Source organism: Mytilus californianus, unplaced genomic scaffold, assembly GCF_021869535.1.
Source record: "Mytilus californianus isolate M0D057914Y unplaced genomic scaffold, xbMytCali1.0.p SCAF_5, whole genome shotgun sequence".
Classification (NCBI taxonomy): domain Eukaryota; kingdom Metazoa; phylum Mollusca; class Bivalvia; order Mytilida; family Mytilidae; genus Mytilus; species Mytilus californianus.
Window position 1 is genome coordinate 94,709,194 of NW_026262701.1, and position 17,128 is coordinate 94,726,321.

The 17,128-nt window shown below is 33.6% G+C and overlaps 1 long non-coding RNA gene across 1 annotated transcript; it reads left to right on the forward strand.

Moving 5' to 3' along the window:
* LOC127700285 (uncharacterized) lies at positions 1-11,389 on the forward strand. The gene is made up of 5 exons (XR_007981520.1): positions 1-99; positions 3,600-3,657; positions 7,307-7,519; positions 8,814-9,002; positions 9,259-11,389. It is a non-coding gene; the product is annotated as an uncharacterized LOC127700285 (long non-coding RNA).
* Positions 11,390-17,128: the final 5,739 nt, after the last annotated feature.

The window sequence follows — 17,128 nt, forward strand, 5'->3', positions numbered from 1 at the left end:
TGATAGATTAGAACCGGATGCATTCTTAGGTTTGGCAATTGAAGCGGATAGCATGCAGGATCTGTTGGTTTCTGAAATATAGTTTCAAATTGAATTATTGTAAGTACATGTACCAATTGCATTTTAAACATTTTTTTTCATTTGGTCTCATATTTCTGTTTTGTTTCCAAAACGGCGAGATTATACCAACATCAGGTAAATTAATAGTTTCAGAATTCAGAGTTTTCTTAATTGTTTTTGTTTTCGCTTCTTCAATTTGTTTTTTTTTGTTGTATTTGTTTGTATGTTCGTATTTTCTTCTATGGGAATTAAGAAAAAACAATTCTTTCTCTAACTTGAAAATTGTTATTCATAATTTGATTTATCGAGCACCGTTGTTTACGAAATAGCTTGGATATTGCGTTGAGAATTATTTCGACAAGAAAAATGTAGGAGAAATGTAGATTTTAATTAAGAAAAAAAATTCTTTTATGCCATGCTCTATGCTCGTTTTAACATGGGTAAGCATTATATTTGTAAATATCTTTATACCGAATACGAGACCATGGATAGGCATTATATTTGTCAATATCTTTACACTGAGCGTTAGCGACAAATATAATGTCTACCCATGTTCAAAGGAGCATAGAGTATGGCATGATAGAACTATTTCGATTCTAAAAGGAAAATTTCGAACTTTTGTACTTCCAAGCGGACCTATAGTACGTGTTCGAAAGGCATACATTTTGATTTGATGAAGCCAAAACGTTAAAGAAAATCAACCGTTTCACGATACATAGCTAACTTAGATTCCGTCGTCGGCGTCGTCAACATTTAGGTTCAGTCTGTTAAAGTTTTTTTGAGACATCAATTACTTTGTCAAACCTTTATGCAATTTTATGACCAAAAGGTAGCATTCAGAACCAAATTATGAAAATATTTATTTTCATTTTTCCGTATTTGAATGACAAAAGAAATTATTTATTTGCAGTTAACAAGTACTCTATACAGTCTGGTATTAAAGTTTGTTATACATCATTTACTTTGTTTAACCTCCATAGAATTGCACGAAACTTTGACAGAAGCTTTTGTATGTTTAAGAGATAATATATGAAGCAAAATTTTGAAAAAGAGACATTTCTAATTCCAATTTGTATAAACTACTTCGCAGCTTAAATCTGTTTGTAAGGAGTATCTCCCCACACGATTTGTCCGGTAGAATTTCTAAAGTCAGACAATTAATTCATTTGTTTAGGTTCACAGTATTTCGATAAATGGCAAACACATTTCGTAGAGAAATAAAATTGACAGCTATAAAGACACCAGTTATAACGTATTCAGCTAGGCAGCATTTCTGTCCCTATCTAGTATATCCTTTCTGTAACAGTCTAAATTTCATGCTCGTCATCCCGCAAACCAACTTTAAAGAACCTACGAATTGGATTAATTGTTAATTTGTTCTCGTCCATAGTATGCATGGAATACATTTGCCACTGGACGTTAAGCAAACCAAACCATGGATAGGCATTATATTTGTCAATATCTTTACATCGAGCGTTAGCGAGGTGTAAACTGTTGACAAATATAATGTCTACCCATGTTCAAATGAGCATATAGCATGGCATGATAGAATTATTTCGATTCTAAAAGGAAAATTTAGAACTTTTGTACTTCGAAGCGGACCTATAGTATGTGTTCGAAAGGCATACATTTTGATATGATGAAGCCAAAACGTTAAAGAAAAGCAACCGTTTCACGATACATAGCTAACTTAGATTCCGTCGTCGGCGTCGTCAACATTTAGGTTCAGTCTGTTAAAGTCTTTTTAGACATCAATTACTTTGTCAAACCTTTATGCAATTTTATGAAATTTGGAAAGAAGCTTTTTTATGACCAAAAGGTAGCATCCAGAACCAAATTATGAAAATATTTATATTCATTTTTCCGTATTTGAATGAGAAATGAACTTATTTTTTTGCAGTTAACAAGTACTCTATACAGTCTGGTATTAAAGTTTGTTACACATCAATTTCTTTGTCTAACCTTCATAGAATTGTTTGAAACTTTGGCAGAAGCTGTTTTATGTTTAAGAGATAATATCTGAAGCAAAATTTTGTAAAAAGAGACATTTCTAATTCCAATTTGTATAAACTACTTCGCAGCTTTAATCTGTTTGTAAGGAGTATCTCCCATCACAATATGTCCGGTAGAATTTCTAAAGTCAGACAATTCATTTGTTTAGGTTCACAGTATTTCGATAAATGGCAAACACATTTCGTAGAGAAATAAAATTGACAGCTATAAAGACACCATTTATAACGTATTCAGCTAGGCAGCATTTCTGTCCCTATCTAGCATATCCTTTTTGTAACAGTCTAAATTTCATGCTCGTCATCCCGCAAACCAACTTTAAAGAACCTACGAATTGGATTAATTGTTAATTTGTTCTCGTCCATAGTATGCATGGAATACATTTGCCACTGGACGTTAAGCAAACCAAACCATGGATAGGCATTATATTTGTCAATATCTTTACATCGAGCGTTAGCGAGGTGTAAACTGTTGACAAATATAATGTCTACCCATGTTCAAATGAGCATATAGCATAGCATGATAGAATTATTTCGATTCTAAAAGAAAATTTAGAACTTTTGTACTTCGAAGCGGACCTATAGTACGTGTTCGAAAGGCATTCATTTTGATTTGATGAAGCCAAAACGTTGAAGAAAATCAACCGTTTCACAAACATAGCTAACTTAGATTCCGTCGTCGGCGTCGTCAAATAGGTTCAGTCTGTTAAAGTTTTTTTAGACATCAATTACTTTGTCAAACCTTTATGGAATTTGATGAAATTTGGAAAGAAGCTTTTTTATGACCAAAAGGTAGCATCCAGAACCAAATTATGAAAATATTAATTTCATTTTCCGTATTTGAATGAGAAATGAACTTGTTTGCAGTTAACAAGTAATCTATACAGTCTGGTATTAAAGTTTGTTACACATCAATTACTTTGTTTAACCTTCATAGAATTGTATGAAATTTTGACAGAAGCTTTTGTATGTTTAAGAGATAATATCTGAAGCAAAATTTAGAAAATGTATATTTTTTTCATTTTCAGTATTTTACTCAGATGGACTATTTTTGCTCTTAACAATTACAGACAATTTAGGATTACATTGTAAACTGTTTTGACATGATAAATTTGTAAGCCTTCATTGATTGTGATGAAACTCGGACAGAGGCTAATCTTCTAGATAAAAAATGTCATCTAAAGACAAAGTTTTATTTTTGCTTTTAAATTATGCATTTGACTGATAATGGACTCAATTTTTAGTCAACATTACTTTTTTACACTGACAGCAGCAAACGCAGGCGAGACACACAGTTCTGCGGAACCCTTAACGAATTTTTTTTTTCTTAGTTTCTGTTGTTTATTTTTTCTTGGATTATTTTAATTCTTTCTGTAAAACAAAAAAGAAAAAAATCTTTCTTCAGTAGTGCAATAGCCAATATAGCAAGATTATTTTATTTAATATCAAAAACTTGATGGTAAATATGTTTATGTTTTACTGTTATCATGATCAGTTATGCTCAAAGATTTTTCCCTTTTAACTTTGCAGAGTATCGTTATAGGCATGTCCATTCATGTGCAGGTTGTGTTATTGATGGTGATTCCAGGTACGTATCTGCTTACGCCGTTGTATAGCAACATGTTTAGTTTGAGATCAGTGGGTGTTGAAATATCGTAATTTTTCCAGCTTTAACTTTACATGTCGTTCATGTATTTTATAGTCATTGTAACATAATGTTACCTCAGCGTTGGTTGATTGAGAACACGTAAATCCATTCACAATGGTTGATCATGCATATGTTGACATTTAGATATCTTTTGGTTATTTTTTATCGTTCGCTTACTGTATCTGCGACATATACCCACGTATTCTTTTATGAACATTTTCATTATTTTAACTCCTTATAAAAACAAAACAAATAAAGAAAGAAAAAAACGCAGACCTTAATTCCACCATTCGCTTGAAATAAATAAAAAACATTGCAGTAATATCATTTTCCGTCAAAAAAGGATCTATGTCAAACCATAAGTACACGATAATTGTTCTATAAACGTTTAGATACCAACGAAAACTGTATTACCAATTTTATCTACATAAGATGCATGATATATTTGCCACTGAACGTTATAGCAAACAACCATTTAATCAATTGTTATCTACAAAGTAGGTCGAAGATATTTACCGAAAATAAGGTTGACTTATGTTCACAAAGTTTAACCACAGAATATGCAAAAATTGCAGAGTGCTAATATTATTCGTCGTAACTATTGACTGGAGTTGCTGCACAACAATCGGTCGAAATATAGAGTAAATAGTTTCAAAATAACCATGCAGACATTGTTTGGTTGATGATGGAAAGGATGTTAGTAAATCGGAAAGAGGTTTCCTGGAGTATTTGGCAGACCTAGAGACATTGTAAGAACGCTTAAGTAATGTGGATATCAACTTATCAAGTCACGATTAAATGAACACCGAACTTCAAAGGAACATAACATATTGGTTTTTTCGTTGGTCGTTATCTGTCATATTTGTTTTTGGTTTGTTTATTGATTTGTCATTAATCAGGCTGTTGATTTTGTCGTTTGAATTGTTTCATATTTTGTCATGTCGGGTCCTTTTATTGCTGACTATACCATATGGGTTTTGCTCATTTATGAAGGCCGGTACGGTTATCTAAAGTTGCTTACATCCACGTCATTTGGACTCTGATTGATAGGTGTCTCATTGGCAACCATACGTCTCCTTATTCTCATACAAATTAAACATATGATTGTCCAGGATTTCTCTTAAGTTAAATGTTGTTGGGTATATATTGGGTTTCTAAGTGAATTGTCGATACCGGAATCCTGTACCAAGCAGTTGAAATGTGACAAATAAAAATGAAATTGTTTTGGAATTTTTGATAAGGAGACATTTTTAATTCTTATTTGTATAAAATACATCACAGCTTTAATCTATTTGTAAGGAGTATCTCCGTATTCCCTAACTATTTGTCCGGTAGAATTTCTAAAGTCGGACAATTCATTTGTTCAGGTTCACAGTATTTCGATAAATGACAAACACATTTCGTAAACAAATAAAATTGACAGCTATACGGACACCAGTTATAACGTATTCAGATATGCAGCATTTCTGCATACCCTTTTTTCTGTAGCAGTCTTAATTTCATGCTCATCATCCTGCAGACCAACTTTGAAGAACCTACGAATTGGATTAATTGTTAATTTGTTCTCGTCCATAGTATACATGAAATATATTTACCACTGGACGTTAAGCAAACCAGGATAAATAAATAAAATTAATCAGTAAATAAAATCAAGATGGTCGTCAGCTTCAGAAATAATGTGTATCTGAAAGACAATTAAGGGGGGGGGGGGGGGGGGCAACCGATTAAGTGCCGTTATTATAATTATAAAATATTTTTCCTGCAGTATTTTTGTTTTTTGTTTACTGTATGGCTTTTCTATTTTATGTATCCTTTTAGGTTGCACTTTGTAAATACAGCTGTTTCTCAAACCACGCCTCTTTTGGGGAGATATATAATATTCATAGATATGTTAATTTGTTAATGTACTGGTTCCCATTTATGATCTCTGTGTTTCCTCTCATAGAGACATCACTTGGGAATGTCACCAGTATAGAAAAACATGGTAGCGCCTAAATTTTAATTCTTAGGAGGTCCAAATATGAAGGTAAGGGTAGTATAGAATTTTAGTATAAGTTTAATCTCTTAGAAGTTCAGGGCATATAAATGTTGAAAATATGCCGCACAGCCCTATATTTTGACCTTTGAATAAAATAGTAGTGCATATAAACTTTCCGTTCTGGGATATAATTTTTCACGAAACTTCATAGTAAAAGTGTCACAGTTTTAGCCGCAAAGGGAGTTCCTATGGGAAATTGCATTGTCTATATTTACAGAATTGCAACCTTTAGTGTTAGTCTTGAAACTGATCGAAATTAAACATGAGAGGGTTGCAATTAAATATCTGATTGAGCGTGTCAGTCTAAATAGTCCTAAACAGAGTTCATGTTCATGTTCACGTCTTGAATATAAATCTTATTTGTCACTGGACGTTAAACATCCATTGATCTATCCAACCCCTAAGTTAACTAGAGTACATCCATTTTATTAATTCATGGCAGCACTTAAAATGTTTTTTCTAGTTGCTTTTTCAACAACAGTATGTAACAATGTCAGAAAAATTCGTAAAGTCTTACATTTTTACTGAATTGTGGGTAATAAAAGGATAACTCCCCCACGTTCATTGACTTCGCGGGGGTGAGGGATTATTCAATTCATCTAAATGTTTATATTAGAAGGTATAAGTCTGAATTGGGTATCCTGTATTAGCCATTGATTTAAGCCACGACTTATGTAAATTTAATTGCAGTTGTCATAGGTAACCATTTAAAGTCAAGTGGTAGATTTTTTAGTATTGATAGATCAGAAAGAGTCTGTGATTATGTAACATAATATGTAACACAAGATTTGGGCAATGAATTTCACTACATATTAAATAGTACTTTCTTCAATTAAGAGAGAAGAATGTTTATGTAAAGTTAGAAATGTTGCTAGTGTTTGTGATCTAATGAACAGTAAATATAAATTCATTCTTGTTGGTTTAACCAAATTTTCTTCAAACCGTAATAGAAAAACAAAAGATATGGGGTATCCATCCATGACACAAAAAGCAAAGGAACAGCGCTTTTATTGCTGTTCTTCATCTCAAAGTCTAAGTGAGGCCTTTAACACGGAGCAAAAAAAATAATACATCAAACAAACAACTCTCACCTCACTGCAAGTTTAAGACGGCCCCTAATACCGGCTTGAACGGAATTCTTTGCAAAAATGGTTTGGATAAACTTGGATAGACTTTGTAAGATGTAATTAGATATAGGAATATGTGGTATGAGTGCAAATGAGACAACTCTCCATCCAAGTTACAATTTATAAAAGTAAACCATTATAGGTCAAGGTACGGCCTTCAACACGGAGCATTGTCTATATTTAAGTAATTTTCCTTCCTACGGAGTTCTGTACATGCCGGCACACATGTTTGTTCATGCATTGTGTTTGTTTATATTATTTGTTGGTACTATCATGTCCCGTTTGAGTCTTTGTGAAATAAAAAGCTTCAAAAGAGAGGATTGTTATGCTCTATTTGAAATAAAATACATGTATAGCTTAACTTCTTATTTAATTGGTACCACCCGTAATTAACTGTAAAATGAACTATTTCCAATTTCAACAGAACTGGTACTGTGTGATTATTGTAACTTGGCTCTTTACAAACCAACCACAGCGAATTGTTATGACACAAGTCACCCGTGTCATGCTGTCGATGGTGACAACAATCAGACGTTTTTTTCCTGTAAGTCTGACCATCCTTGGTGGCAAGTGGATATTGGGATGTCACGCAAAATAGACTCCATTGAAATTTCCTTCTTGCCAGGAGAGACTACAGGTGCGTATAGATCGCAGCAACCGCATTATAGAGCCGAATGAGATATTTTTTTACCAAGCTAAAAATGACCTGTTTTGCATCAAATATGATATTTATTTCTAATGTATGTTAATAGCTTAAATTTCTGTGAAGATATGAAATTTCATTTTTTTCTCCTCATTTTTTTATATCGTTAGTTGAATGTTTCTTTCGTGCATTTAAAAAAAAATGTGTAATGTCTATTTTTAAATTACTATATATTTGTCTCTACGGACTTAAACATAAAGATCTAGAAGTAGACCGTTAACGATGGAAACTCTGCTTAGGAACACAAAATCTGTTAATATCTTGTAGAATTTCTGTGAAGGTATGAAATTTAATGTGTTTTCTCATTTTTTGGATATCGTTAGTTCGGTATTTCTTTCATGCATTTGAAAAATTGTGTAATGGCTATTTTTTATAAACCATTATTGTCTCTTCGGACTTAAACATAAGGAAGTAGACCATTAACGACGAAAAGTCTGCTTAGTAACACAAAATCTGTTATCTTAAACCATGTTTAAGGGGGGACATAAATTTAAAAATTCAAAAGGTTTTAATGAATACATGTGCCCTGATGACTAATTCATAATGAATTAGACCCATGGAATTGCTACTAAGTAACAAAAAGTCTACATTATAATATATTTACATATAATTCGAAATTATATGTTTCCCTCTTTTAACTACATTAACATAAAAAATGATATTCAAAAGAGTTTAATCTAATACGTGTGCACTGATTGAATTCTGATGAGCTGCGGTTGTAATATGTCCAATATTTTAATCCTTATAAATACCTTGTAAATGCACAGGTTTTGGAAACCCTCATAAATCGTGCAGAAACAATATGCCATGGCAATATTTTCTTATTATTATACGGAAAAGTAATTGAAATCTGAAGTTGAGGTAGGGCTGCAGAGGACTGATAATGATGTCCGGTCCTTCACTATAAATCTCTGGCCCACTAGGTCGGTAATAGTAACAGATTTAGAATATGATTATCAAAATGTTTGTTCACGGCCAACAACAATTTTATTACGATGTAACTCGGGCTTGATAATATAATTTTCTCCAAAGAATACCGTGATACTGGACCCAGTACCGTACCCTTAATGTGTGAACACTAAACAGCTGCTAACATGAAGGTATTTTGTGAAGATCACTACTTAACTTTAGACCAACACGCTTTGTGTTCCTTCTCGGTGTGATCAGATTATTTTAGAAATGTTTTACGTGTTCTCTTTGGTGTAATTCTATTCTTTTTCTCTGGCAGACGATATAAGTATAACAACATTTGATGATATTCTACCAGGCGGAGACATTGTCAACATCACAAAATGTGGAGTGGATACTAAAATCCTTTCTTTGACTCTCTGCAAAGAAAGCTTGAAAGGACGATACGTCCGGATTTCGAAAAAAGTTTTATCCGGTACTATCAAATTACAAGAAGTAGAAGTATATGGTAATGTTATACATTTTATACATTTTATTGAATTGTACGTATGACATGCATGTAGCTGTTAGATTTTTTTTTAAAATATTTTGGAAACAAACCGTTTGAAAATAAAAATATGGTCAATATCACATGTAAAAAATGTATTACCAAAAATACCGAACTCCAAGGTAGATTCAATAAGGGTTCAATATTTAGCAATAGGAACCTAAATAAACCAATATACCCAGGTAAGAAGCTGTAATTGATAAAATTTCATTTGTAGGAAACGTTGATGGGCCATGTCCAATGATCACAGAAAAGTGGATATGTGACGACATATGCGTGGCTCCAGAAGGGGCAACTGGTGACCAAGTCTGTAGTAATTGTAAGTGTCCGTGTACAACTATTGGAGAGGAGGCAAACCACATACTTACTGAAGAGGAACTTCAACAGAAAATTGATCAACTTGTTAATGAAATCAGTATAGATAAGAAAAATACAGCTGTCTCCAAAAGAAAGCTGATAAGTGCACCGGATAGTAGGAAGTCGGCTATGGCAGTAGGGTCGACTGGTATCGTCATACTGGCATTGTTACTACTAGGGATTATTGCAATGGATGCTAGCAGACTAGTCTGTCTTGTCCACTTGACAAGACGGTTTTGTAACAAATACAAGAACTAGATACATTTTTGTAATAGAAGTTTGACATGTAGTACTATTAACCATTTTCATAAAGTCACTACGAAGTTCCAAAATTCCGTCGCTTTGGTATTTTGTTTTTGGTTTTGTTTTACGTTTAATTGTTTATCTATTTGTTATTATTTGTTGTTACTTGATAGATTTGAATTACTGAACTTTAAAAGCACGCTTGTCTTCCTGTAATGCCTATACATGCAACACTATAATCAGTTTATTGGATCGACAAAAAGGCTTCGAGAGTTCTATATTTTCATACAAATAGTCCCGTCATAGTTGGAAGAACATAAACCTTTGTATTCATCAGCAATAGTGTGTAAAGACTTAAACCTTTTTATTAATCAGCAATAGTGTGTAAAGACTTGATTAAACCTATGTATTCATCAGCAATAGTGTGTAAAATAAATCGTATGAAAGAGCTTTCTGTCATCCCCGTTTCTTTGTTTGAACCCTGATTTCAATTTGTTTTGGGTCCGCCTCCGCCTTTTGCATTGTTGAGGACTTTAAAGCAACTAGACTGTTGTTCACTATTTTTTTGGGGGAAATCTTTTGGCTGAAGTTTTTCTTTGTTTTGTTCCTCCTTTTGGTAGGTTTTTTGAGGTATGCGGTAAAATCAAACACAACATATGTAACGGAATATAAATAATTTTCTTAAGAAAATTACAAAAATAGGATTATTTGGGGAACATCTCTTTTTTAACTACAGGTTGTTTTGTTTTTGGTTTTCTGCGTCTATATGATGAGTCAAGTCTTTTTTAAACTGATTTTTATAGTTTGTCCTCATGTTGTGCTGTTCCACCACTGTCCCAGGTTGGGGGACGATTAAGTGCTCGTAAACATGTTTATCTCCACGCATTCTATATGTGCATGTCTAAAGAAGCCTGGTCGCTGAATATCGTATTTGTGTATCGATTATTGTTCTGTCATACATGTTGGTTTTCTCGTTTGAATTGTTTTACACTTTATGCTTTATGGGGCCTATAATCACTAATATCCACGCCATTTGATCTCATTGACAACAACCCCACATCCTCTTATTTTATATTAGTCATATGAATGTCCTCAATAATTAATTGGTTAAAATAAGAATCATTCTGACGTGTAGTTTACATGCTAGATAATATTTGAACAAAAACAATTTTGGTGTCAAACTGTATAAATATGTTTAAGTGAACATGGATGTGTTTTCATTTGTTTGTGTGTGTCTGTGTATGTGTGTGCTTTATACTTCTTCCTTGTTGGTCGATAGGTCTTGAAAATTTGATTTGATGCAAACAACCTTAATTAACAGACACGAACTTTTATGTATCATGTTAAGTCAATTAGATAAATTATATATATAAATTTAAAAAAAAACACTTCGGAAGCTGTACTGAAGAGTATATATAATTCAATGTTTCACTAAGTAGTAAATAAATTTTAAAACTACTTAAAAGATCAAAAGCTCATTATATTATGTAAAGTGTTTTTATGAGACTACAAGTAATCGAAGAGTTCTGTAGTTGACAAAAAATGAAGTTTGGATATTTCTGAAATTCATATTAATATTATTCCCGTTTAGTTTAGAAATTAGTCAACATTTCAATATAGTATACATAAAATGTCAACAGTGCACTGGCCTTTTGAGTCGGATGTAATTATAAATTACATTTTCCGTTATGAAAATGAAATTTTACCAACATATGTATTTTATTCTATTAAAATGGCAGACGATCATATTTTTGTATTTCTATGTTTACAAAATGTTCCCACTCGGTGAAGTATTTTAAGACTATAGTAACTGTTACGTTTAGTGATATTCTATAGATGGTTTAAAGTCTAAGATCAGTTTCGCTTGAAAAACGAGATAAAAATAAAGTTAATACAATTGTACTCTGACAGTGAACTTGACCTTAATATTCCTTAGAGAATATAATTTAAAAATTGTATCAAGGCATTGAAGTTTCTATAACGGTCAACCAAGAGAGGCGAAAGATACCAAAGGGACATTCAAAATCATAAGTCGAAAATAAACTGACAACGCCATGGCTTAAAAAGAAAAAGACTAACAGACAAACAACAGTACACAAAACAAAACATAGAAAACTAAAGACTGAGCAACACGAACCCCACCAAAAACTGGGGGGATCTCAGGTGCTCCGAAAGGGTAAGCAGATCCTGCTCCACATGTGACACCCGTCGTGTTGCTTATGTTAGTACAAACCCGGTAATAAGTCTACCTCAGTAGGTCACATTCGGGGATAGGGGACGGGATTGTAGTTAGAACATAACCGCTATCATCTGTGAAACTGATATTCCATAACGGTCAACCAACTCGTGATGGCGTCCGTAAAATTTACGAAGGAATGATTTCAACTTCACCACTTGGAACTCTTGGTTTAATAGCTTCCTTGTAAGCAGCAATCCTCTATCAAGGAAATAATGATAGGAAATACAAGCCCTGGAATATCGTATCAACTGGGAGATACATACTCCGTATGCAGGCGTATGCTGGAATGTTGCTACATAGAAATGGAAAGTTCACAATTGGGAATCTGAAATCATCTCTTTTGTCGTAAAGTTTTGTTTTCAACCGACCTTCATTGTAAATTTCTAGATGTAAGTCAAGATACGAGACAGGCTTAACTGTATTTGGTGTATCCTTTATCTCAAGTTCAGTGGGATAGATGCGTTCAACATAGTCACCAAATTTTGAATTATTTAGTGAGAGAACATCATCTATATAACGGAAAGTAATCTTAAAGGATACTGCTTACATCTTTTCTTTCTTCCTAAGAAGTTCCTGTGTGAAGTCAGCCTCATATGAATAAAGGAACAAGTCGGCAAGAAGAGGGGCACAGTTGGTTCCCATGGGACTGCCGATTTCTTAACAGGTGATGCAGTACAATATAATTATGCACCGGAAAAATACGTCCTCCAAACGTAACAAATATGTTGTCAATCAAGAAATCAACTTGACAAGCATGGGAATTTTTTGTTTGAATCAGAGTGATTTTTTACAAAGTAGGAACTATCTCTCCCTAAGACAAGATACTTGTATCCACGTTGGGCATTCTTTTTTATGAAACAAAGCAGGATGACTTCAACTTAAAAATTGCACCTAGATGTAAAAATACAATCTCCAACAATAGACTGGTCGTCTTAAGCTTCAAATCGCCTGATCCGAAAAAAAGTGTTTGTAAATAAATATAACAGAAAACTATCAGAGATCTACCATCAACACTCAATTCTCAAAATAAAAAAGGGGGAAAAAATACAAAAAACAACAACACACACATTAAGATACGATAAAAGACCATTTACGAGGCTCCTGACATAGTGGCATGCATAAACAGGATGACCGTAAATTATCTCCTCCAACTTTCTAACAAATACAAAGGATGTAGATAATATTAATTTTGAATTCGGAAAGAATAATTGATGACAGCTACTTAAAAAGAAGTTTAATAAAGTAGCGTGTCTGTATTTCATATTTCATCAACTGACTATCACGTAAAACCCGTATTTGTATAGTCTAACTATGCAAATCATTGCGTGAAACAAACAAAATATGCTTGTTCAGTTAGCCTATATTTATGCTTTACTTTGAACAATATCATTTATCAATCTAATTAAAACTCATCTATATTAACTCGCGTGCTCGTATATATAAGTACTCATATGAGAATAACGAAATCTATATTTTAATTAGATTGATCATTTATACGCCCGTTACTTGATTTTTTTGCTTGCAAATTAATCAGACATTTTGACAAAAGCAGTAGAATTGACGAGAAGGCTTAACTTTATTTATGCATGTTGTCAGTGGAATTTATCCATGATCTTTCTATAAAGAAGAAATGTAAAAGCAAGCCTTTTCTTGCCTGAAAAATATCAAAATTGACCCTGAAATGGAAAATTAATTTGCATAGCTGTTACTTTGTAGTTATCAAATATGGGATTCCATATAAAATTCACAAATTCAGTAAAAACACATATTTTATTTTTATAAAAAAGGGTTGAAGTCACTCAAAATCCCAAGTGCTTGTCGAATATCTTTGTTAGATTTAACCAAATCTTCTATCCTTCGAGTCAATTAGATAATTGTGATCACATAAAGCTGAACTCGCTTTTAAATCATAAACCAAGTTAGTCATTAAATACAGTATCACTTTCGAGCTCATAAATGATACATAAAGAGGTCACATTCAATTAAGATACAGGGCGGGAGCGTTAAAAATACTAGACAGCATAACAGATCATATCAACCACTGACAATTATATCCCCCGAAAGACAGCATCCGTAGTCTCGTGGTAGCTTAGCTCGCCTCGAGTAGGCCACGAGTCGTGGGATCAAATCCTGGCCGGGCCTAACCAAAGACTGGAAAATTGGTATCTGTAGCTTATCCGCTAAGCGCGCACGGCATTAAGAATTTAATACAAGACCAAAGACTTGTCGGCTTAGAGTCAGAATTCTACTAGGCTGACCTGTTTCTTTACGGATTTGTATCATGTGAACTAGAACGTTAAAAATCTATCTCAACGTGTCGGTCAAGTACAAAGCGAGGTTCATATTCATAGCGTGTCAACATGTTCTCGTCCTGATATGTATGTAGTATTTGCCACTGAACATTAAACACCAATCCATTATCATCATTTCCAACAACAAAAAAACGAGATAAAAACAAAGACAATCAGAAAAACGAACACAATCATGGTCCAGGTTCATAACCTTAGCTCTCTTATTTAGCCCATCATAGCCTTATAAGACACAAACAAAAAAGGTTGTGGGTGAAACCTTAGCTCCCCTATTTAGTCCATAATAGCCTTATTAGACACATACAAAAAAGGTTTTGGGTGAAACCTTAGCTCCCCTATTTAGTCCACCATAGCCTTATTAGACACAAACAAAAAAGGTTGTGAGTGAAACCTTAGCTCCCCTATTTAGTCCATCATAGCCTTATTAGACACAAACAAAAAAGGTTGTGAGTGAAACCTTAGCTCCCCTATTTAGTCCATCATAGCCTTATTAGACACAAACAAATAGAGGTTGTGGGTGAAACCTTAGCTCCACTATTTAGCCCATATGACGTAGGACTAAAACACACAATATAAAACTTGCACAATGTAGCTACCAATAGGATGACCGATAATGTAAACAAGGAACTATAAAACGGCACCTAATTTTGGCTGCAGCATCCTAATTATTGTCACATTAACCTCTTATGTCTGTTTGGGTTACTCGCCCAATTTTGTCAATATAACGGAACTATAAACAACTGTCATATAAGTGGGAGGTTTAGCTAGCTCTAAAAACAGGGTTAACACACCGTTTTCTTCGGAAAATGACCGTACCAATTCAGGAATATGGCAGTTTTTTTTTTCACTTGTTCCGTTGCTTGATGGCATTTTATCTTGTCAGTATTCATGGACATCTCCTTTTAGAATTTGCCTCGGACATGTCGGAGTTCGGTATTTTTGTCATATACTTTTTTTGAAAAAAAGTAAGATAAAATTGTGCTAGCTACTACAAATAGCGAGCATAATAAAGTTATTTCAGTCACTATGCAGCTACCCACCAAACAATGGAATAGACACTATTGTAATGCTTAAACGTAGGGCACCACAAGATCGCTCTTGATTTTGACTGTCAAACAAGTAAATGAACAATTGGAATAAAAAACTATGCAGCTAACATCCTATCATTTGGTCTCTGGCATATTAATAAAAATCGCTACAGGAAAACTTTAAAAAAGAGGCGGGAGATACCAAGGGGACATTGAAAAATCACAAGTTGAAGAGAAGCTGACAACAACATTGCAAAATACGAAAGACGACGAAAAGATAAAAACCAGTCTATAAAACCATGGACTGAGTAAAACTGTGATATCAGGTGTTCCGGAAATGTAAACATGTCCTGTACCGATTGCAGCACCCGTGGTGTTAAATATAACAAGTTTAAGCTTTCTAAAAAGCTGTGGACTGCTTCGCTCTATCCTAATTTAAGGTAATATGTGTGCATGTGGTTGTTGATTTAGTATAGGAAATGTGGTAATCTTAGATATTGATTGATATAAAATGGATGTCTTAGATTTGGAATATCAATTTTTGTATATATATATATTAAGATGAACTTTTCTGAAATTTTTAACTGGCTGTTCATCAGTGTTTAGTTGTCAAATTGGATGTGTTTTTGTGGAGTGTGGTTTTCTAGTTCTTTCAGCTGGTCATTGACTTGCCATTTTGATTGCTAGTTCTGTAAATAATTTATTTAGATATATATGAATGTTTAGGTATGTTGATTAAGAGTAACATGAAAGCTTGCAATGCGAAGCAATAACATATAATTGTAAACAGCAATACATATTTAGTTTCAGTGTAAATGATGTTGTTCTACTTTAAGAGTGTGCGTTATACACCCATGCTTTTAAAATTTTGTTCACTTTACTTGTTGAAAATTAAAAAAATTTACAAATAGACACGACTCTGGAGGTGTGCCTCTCTGGAGGTGTGCCTAGATTGGCAGAAGTTATAAAATACAGATAATGCATTTTTGTAAACATTGTATAGGAACATTTGTTTAGCAAAACAAATCGTGAATATTGCAGATTAACAAACTAAATAAACACGTACTAACAATTGATATTTCAATATTGAATTTCAGTGTGCAATATATGCATAATAAAACGAACATGAATTAATGACAGGAACTGAAATACACATAGTTAATTTTCCGGCATTTGATGTTTTATCCTGAGACGAGAAAAGTCTGTCATTCTTTATCTCATTTAAGCCAATAGCTGTTGCTGTATCTCAGCCGCACCATAAAGCAACCAATCAGAATCTATATGTGATAGTAATTATTTCAAGATGGCGTCAATCGGCAATCCTCGGGTGAATCCGCTACTACTTTCCTTCTATCCAATCGGCAATCCTCGGGTGAATCCGCTCCTACTCTCCTTCTATCGGTACGGAATCGGCCGAGTTGTGACGGATGAAGAAGGCGTGTATACCGACTGAAACTAAATAGCTCCGTACCGTGATGCGAAGCAATAACGTAATATATAAAAAAAAAGTACAAACAAAACAATAAGATGATCGCAGCTTAAATTCTATGAAACCAATGTTTGTTCATCGAGCTATGAAACCAATGTTCATCACACTACGAAACCAATGTTCATCAAGCTATGAAACCAATGTTCATCAAGCTACGAAACCAATGTTCATCAAGCTATGAAACCATTGCCCATCAAGCTATGAAACCAATGTTCATCAAGCAATGTTCATCAAGCTATGAAACCAATTAATGCACAATTAATACCCTGGCCAAAAATAAAAATTGAAAAGAACAGCAGTCCACAAAACGCTGCACCTAAAACTAATGACTGGGAAATCCACACCTTAAAAAAATCTAAACAAAACAAAACAAAAAACAAAGAAGATCGGGGGATCTCAGGTGAGTTGGTTATGTAAGTAGA